This window comes from Triticum urartu, chromosome 4 (assembly GCF_003073215.2).
Source record: "Triticum urartu cultivar G1812 chromosome 4, Tu2.1, whole genome shotgun sequence".
Classification (NCBI taxonomy): domain Eukaryota; kingdom Viridiplantae; phylum Streptophyta; class Magnoliopsida; order Poales; family Poaceae; genus Triticum; species Triticum urartu.
Genome location: NC_053025.1, coordinates 370487889 through 370495483, shown reverse-complemented (window position 1 = coordinate 370495483; position 7595 = coordinate 370487889). Strand labels below are relative to the sequence as shown.

The following is a 7595-nucleotide window of genomic DNA, read 5'->3' as shown; positions in this document are numbered from 1 at the left end:
TATCCAATGACCAGTAGTCCTCGGATTTGCCATCTCTGCACTGTCGGATTAGCTTCATCCAGCGACCATCTTTCAAAGTTATTCGCACACTATATAGTTCTTGTGCCATAGTTGCATGTCTTGAAAAAAAGCTACTAATGGATTGTACTAGCTATTTAGGAATAGAAGACGTATACATGGAAGTTGTAGGGAAAGAGATGACATGGAGTATCTCAATTCCTATGAGTAGGGATTGAAAAAGAGATGTCATTTGGTTCACATCATAGGAACTTTTCTATTGAAACTAGAGATGACATGTATCTCAATTCCTATGATGAGGGATTAGAAAATAGATGTAATCTATTATATAATTAAAACAAGAGTCAAACAAGCCACCACGTTCGTCCACATATGCTAATATTTTTTACACCATTTGATTAGAATAACAATAGTTGAGATTTAAAGGTTCTTACGTAACATGTAAAAATATATGTACCAACAATATTGAACTTTCATGTTGTCACGTTACATCATAATAGAAGCATAACGTACGTGGAAAAAAGAAAGGCGTGCATTGACATGAGACCAGGATTGCAATAGGAAATACATGTTGTGCTTTGTGTCATGTCCAAATAGACTGGACACGTGTTTAAGACAATCACAAGACAAGGAAATATATGTGTCTTTCCACAGATGCGTGCATGCAAATAAGATCTCGGATGCAACACACAGAATCCCACAACCATGGAAAACTAAACACATCTAGCCGGCCAAACTAGCACACACCCAAGAAAGTACAAGCCAGCCTGAACTATGCGACCAAAACACAACCACAAAATTCAAACTCAGTCGATAGTATGCCCAACAAAGATCGAAGCCAGGAAAAACTAAAGTTTCGCATGCAACTTGGTGCCGGCGCCGGACGAAGTCATGCCCAACCTTTGAGCTTCTCAAAAAAAATTTGAAGCGAACCAAATCTTGGCCATGACCAGCACACATCCAATATTGAAGCTAGCCAAATCTGTTGCCCAGCTAAGCACACCATTAATAAAAGAAGATTCTATAGCAGGCAGCGCAACTTTGCTCGATGTCTGACAAAGTCATGTCGAAGCATGCTCGACGCCCGACGAAGCCACAACTAACTGCTCCAATTGACGTCGGAACAAGTGGCGCCAAAGCACTTTTCCCCTGAATCATCAGATTTAGTAATTGTTATTTAGCAATCTTACTTTTTTGCTTGACACTCGACAAAGTCATGCCCAACCATCCTTCTGAGTTACCTGAATCATAAAGGTGCGTAGTTATTATTCTGGATACATTCTTCATAGGAATATTGACTAAGAAAGTTCTAGCCTTCTGGCAGAGAAAACAATGGCATACAAGAAGCGTGGCGACTTCACAACATGGAAGAAAAACTGGAACATTGAAGTGAAACTAATGAGAATGTGGGAATCAAATCTATAGTCGACGAGCTTATGAGCCTCAATATGATCTAGATGGATGAAGGGTTATTCCATAAGATATTTAATTGCAGATTGTTCCATCATTTTAGAACTAAAACAACTTTTGTTTTTCTGTGGAAGTCCTTCCTCTGGACAAAGATTACATTAGTGGTGCCTCTACCCGAAAGAGCATACAGTCAGTAAGTATATTTTTGTTGTGCTTATAGGGAAACACAATTCATGCTAATGTCTGGGAGAATCTGATACACATAGAAATAGAAGATAAATGAGAAATCTATTTATGCATTTGACAATTTGAAAGCTGAAATAATCAGCACAAGGTTATCCACATTACTACTTCGATATTGCTGGCAAAGACATATTACAAGAATGGACCGAGAAAGATAAACAATGCTCAGTTATGTCTATACTTTGTATGCATACCCATTCTTCAAATATTAATTGGACTTCAACCATTGCTGTAAGCATTAAACTTTTCTGCTTATACTCTTTAGGGGTAATAATCCTTACTGTAACCTCCATAATAGTACAAAAGTTCAGCGGTAAGTCAAGTAACGTTACAAGCTCTTCTTTTTAATTAGTAATAATATCTAATATATTTATCATTGTCTAACTATGGTTGTACCTAAAGTGAACCAGTGCCACAAGAATATATACAAATCTAGAATATCTGAAACTCGGGAACTTCTTGACAAGTATGAGATTGCATCCTTTATTACTTATGAACTAATGAATCATATCTAAAAGATATTGATTAGTAGCTTATCCAGTGAATCTAAGGACTATTTTATTTACTGAGATAGAGAAAGCATACTTAACATCTACCAACAACGACACCTATTAGATAAAAAAATAATATACTGAGATAGTGTCTGTCAGCACTATCAAAACCATGTCATGTTCTAAATTTTGAAATACATTCAGACATACACTTTTTTGAATTGTATGTTCTGCAATTTTAAAGTTTTGGAATCAAAAATATGCAATATAAATATATAATAAGATTACTTGATAGCATGTGATATTAGCACTATGTCCTTAATATAGAAAAGATTCAATACTTTCTTTATATTTTTATATATACTTTACTACTATTTTTGCTAAGTAACAATTACCTGAACATATATTAGTTCACCATTACCAGCGCGTTCGTCAAAAGGCTGGACATTCAGCACATATACACCTACCAACCAGAGTTCTACATATTACCTATGCTTTGCTTCACAACTTGAATAAATTATGTTTTCCTAATATGTATGATGGAAGAACAATAGGCGGGAACTTACCTTGCTTCATAAGCTTAATAGCAAAACATGATACAAGTTGATCAGCAGGCTCTCCAGTGTTCCATATAAGGCTAGATTTGCCCCGTGTCGCCATTCTGACTACAAAAAAGCTTCCCACATTTAGACTTAGAAGTAAAGAAAATCCACTTACTAAACAAATTACTTCGAAATCAGTAGTCATCCATCAAAATTATTTTCGCACTAGGTTTTTTAACATCTTGAATAGCAAGAAATCACATTGATATAGGACTATCAAAAGTATTCATATCCACATATGCTAAAAGACTCAATCGTTAATCTTAGATCTTAACAATCCAGATTTTAAGGCGCAAGTTTTACATACAAATATTGTTATATACATAGCTCGGCCCGTCACGTACATGTCCAAATGATTCAACATGCCTTCGATTGCCCTCATGTCTTCCTATTATTAAATATGTCTATTTCGCAGCAATGAATAAGAGACAACAATGAATAGGACTCGAACATGCATACCTAATCAAATAAGCAGCACGTCTCATGTAAATATGAAAAATATATTATCATAACTCTAGATGGTGTCGGCCTCCAACATGCATACCCAATCAAACAAGACGCGCACCTCACGTGCTCAGATATCTAAACACACATATGCAAGCAAATTACGGATCTGATTAGAACTCCAACGGTGTCAGCCACAATAACCCATATAAACATCTCCAACCAACAACACATGCTCACGCCCGAAAGAGTAGACGCCATCCAACAACTACATCATGAATACACCATCGAAGAAATTGAAGTCAGGCAATATGACGAGGCAATCACGACATGGAACTCAACAGTTGACACCAAACAAAGCCACGCCCAACTGCTTCACAGGACAAGCAATTTGGTGTCGGACGAAGTCTTACTCAACTATATCTCACGTAAATCACCAAGTTTGGTAATTATTATGTACTTAGTAAGCTCAATCATTATGGATAAAAGTTTCACAGTAACTTCATCCATTGATAACTATTTGTCCATTCCTTCTGAAGCAAAAGATCTGAGTACAAGAAGTTGAGCGACTTATCGACAAGGGGAGAAAATGGGAACATTCAAGTGAAAGTAATGAGAATGGGATTCGATCAATCCTACAACAAATGAGTTTGTCTGCCTAGATATGATCATGAGTTCCTAACAAAGAACAAGTCTATTCTTTATATATTTAGTTGCAAGTTGTTTTATTCTTTCAAACAAAAATTACTAAGTATATTTAATCATTTTCCCAAGTTTACACAATTCATACTACTATCTGGAAGAATTTGATAGAAACTTTCTAATCAAACATCAATGGGCAGACTATTTACGCATTTAGCAATTTTAAAGTTGCAGAATCCACAAAATGCAATATATTTGCATTGGCAAATACTATATAGCAAGATAAGTTGATAACATGTGAATCTTACCATGATGTCCTTAATCTAGAACAATTTGAATACTTCCTTCATATTGTTATAATTTATGGCTATTTTCGCTAAGTAGCATTCATTTCAGATATACCTACAAACCAGAGTTCTAGAAATTACTTACGCTTCACTTCATACTTGAAGAAATTATGTTTTTCCTAATATGTAGAATGATGGAAGCACAATAGACCGGAACATACCTTGCTTCATAAACTTATTAATAGCAAAACATGATAAACGCCGATCGCATGCTCTCTAGTGTTCCACATACGGCTAGATTAGCCTGATGTCGCCATTCTGACTACAAAAAAACTTCCCACATTTAGACCTTGAAGCAAAGCAAATCCATTAACTAATCACATTACTTCCGAATTAGTAGTCACCCACCAAACTTATTTTCACACCAGGTTCCTTAACATCTCAAATAGCATGAAATCACATTGATAAAAGACTATCAAAAGTAGGGCATATTCTAACTTTTTAAAACATTCATGCATCTACTTTCATCAGTTTATTGTCCTTACTAACAAAAATTATATCTCTCATATGGCCTTTTAAGTTTAGAGAAATCATGAAAAAAATTCTTCAATATCATACACAGCACCGACAATATATGTAAAAAATTCAACCATTGTACGTCAATTAACACATATGAACGAAATTCCAATTAATAAATGAAAGCATTTACAACAATTATGTACTAGGATATTTCCTAGATTACAAGTACACGTACATACTTAATTCTTCATTTTCAAACCAGGTGTCTAAGAAAAATTAAGCTTTAAAATTCTCAAATTCCTTATAAATAAGTTTTACTCTGAAGCTGAATAACTGATTACGTACATATGTACAACCAAGCAAGAGGAGAATTGATAGAATCATGAGAGAATAGGAAGGGATTAATACCTATCTCTTGTCCACAGCCTGGGCTAATAAGAGAACCACCGTGCTGAGCAGTCCGCGGTGTAAGACTTGCCTACATTACCCCATAGATCTCATGGACCATAGCCACGGTGCCATCCATAGTGCCTTTAGATCCAACCATTCTCCGTTGCATGTGTTCGCATGGGAAATTCACAAATTGGTGCAGCCTTCTCCGTAAGCTCCATCAACGCATCCACCCACATCCAGCACCTCAGCTATGACAGCTCGCTGCCGGCCATGACGAGGTTGAGTAGCACGCCACGTTCTCCCTTGCCCTCCCCGTGGCCGCGCCGGCAGACTCGATCCACATGCTAGAGAATAGGCTAGGAATTAGTTTCCTGCTGGTACCAACGACATCTTCCTTCGCCAGCAGCAAATCAGGAGAAATGACGCATTTGGATGAGCCTGGTGGGGATCGAACCAGATGAGAGCTGGTGGAGGTATCGAACGAGATGACGAGAGAACTGTATGGGCTGTTTTACTTGGAGAAATAAATGTTATGGAGTGTTTTATTTTTAGCAAGATGTTCCGGAGTGTTTTTTTAGGGATGTTACGGAGTGGTGGCTTGCATCAAAACAGATGGGCATGTATTGGCTTGGTACATGGGCTATGTAAAAGTGAGTTCAGATTTGTTTTCCCATATATTACATTCCCTGCCCTTTCCCAAAAAAATTACATTCCCTGCCCACACTTTTTTGTAACATTCCCTAATACTTCAACGTCAGAAAAAAGATGTCTCATCCTCAAAAAAGAAAAAAATGTTTGGCCAAAATGCAAACTGAAGGGTATGTATAACTACAAGAAGCTAGAACGATTAGCTATGGTGATGTTGTGAAAGAAAATTTAGAAGAAAGATCAATGCCCAGTCAATTATTTTTTACAAATAGTTTCGATTGGTTACCACATGTATCATGTGGTAACTCAAATAATATTATAACCGTAATTTCTAAGTATGCATAAATCTTAGTAAAGAATCAGATCAGACGGATGTAAATCTGTAACGTACAAATAAGTGAGTAAAATATGAATGGTTGCCCAAATACACGTAATAGATCAAATATTTTTTGAAATTCACAAAGCATAAAAAATGTTGTAAATGTATCTTAACAAATAGGAATGTATAATTTAAAATAAAATAAATAAATAATTGAAGCAATAAAAATATCAAAACTAAAATATATGGATTGAAAGGAGCTTTTCTATTGAATATACGCTAATGTTTATTTTCCTTTGAAATTATGGGAGTATAGGAATCCATTCATATGAACCAAGTGGATCTAAAGCTATAGAAATGATACCATGTTTATTTCCTTTGAAATGTGGAGTATATGAATCTATTCCTATGAACCAATTGGCTCTAAAGGAAAAAATCCGATAAAAATCATATCATATAGAGTTCGGATGATATTCCTCCACACCAAAGGATGGTTGAAATTGCTGCAGGTGATACGATGGTCTTTCTTTGTAGACTCCTCCTTCATCTTTATAGTTACCTCTCGAAGATGAATGAAATGATATATACAGGGTATTCTACATCTGCAATTTGGTACATGAAAACTCGGTAAAAGTTTGGGAGGATCAAATTTTCAATAAAGCTATATGCACTACATTTTGGAACGGAGGGAGCATACGGCAGTTGCTAACACTCACGTGGAAGATTTGTGTGTAGGAGGAGTGGCTGTTCTGTTAAGTGACACGGAAAAACTGACACTCTTGGATACCGATCTAACGGTTCTTACGGCGTTCGTCAGGAAAAGGCTTGTGGCGAACGTTTGTAGGATAATGATTTACGGACACATGCATTGCATTGATACGTGCCCCCCCCTCTCTCACGCACACGAACCCTCACGAGTCACGACTCTCCCGAGTCCTCTCGCACCCACCGTCTATCTGCAGGTAGATGTCACACACATATGTGCTCTTCACACCCTACCCTCAGAACTTCTAAAAAACAAAAGACGTCGCGCACATTTCATTTTAGCTCACACGTCACACACTTATACTATTACTCTTGTGGCGAACGTTCTTTGGGCATAGTATATTGTACTCTCATGAAGAGAAGCAGTGCAAGCACGCACTAGTTCTCTCACACCCACTCGCGGGTACACGTAGGAGCGCATTTTTGTGAAGCTTGTACAACAAAATCACTCCACTATATATATAAGCAGGAGCCTTAGCGCTTGCTTTACTAGGGTTCCTCTCGTTCACTCTCTCATGCTCTCCAGATCTAAGCAAGACATAGGTGGCCACACTCTCTCTCAGCTCATGGCTGGTCACAAATCCGGCCGGACAACCTCGACCGGGGCAAGGGTGTAGGTGCATCGTTCACGCTGTCGTCGGCGACGAGGGAGGAGACCAACGGCTGCCTGCGCGTCCCGATCGGCGGCCGTGCCGTTCTCTCCGAGAGAGCTCCGGCTCGGGAGGGCCTCCGACCCCTTCTTCCTCCCTGCGATATTATGGCGAAGATGCGGCCTCCCGACGTCGTCTTTGCCACATGCCGGCGACCCTCAGAT

The 7595-nt window shown here is 37.9% G+C and overlaps 1 long non-coding RNA gene across 4 annotated transcripts; it reads right to left on the bottom strand.

The window, feature by feature from the left end:
• Positions 1–724: 724 nt before the first annotated feature.
• Positions 725–5647, bottom strand: LOC125551694. 4 transcript variants are annotated; one of them, XR_007303038.1, is made up of 5 exons: positions 5065–5646; positions 4359–4459; positions 2729–2827; positions 2558–2625; positions 725–1259 (listed from the first exon to the last, which is right to left on the bottom strand). It is a non-coding gene; the product is annotated as an uncharacterized LOC125551694 (long non-coding RNA). The 4 variants fall into 4 exon arrangements; XR_007303037.1 differs by having other exon boundaries at positions 2558–2827; positions 5065–5647; XR_007303036.1 differs by having other exon boundaries at positions 725–2625; positions 5065–5645.
• Between the last annotated feature and the right edge of the window lie 1948 nt (positions 5648–7595).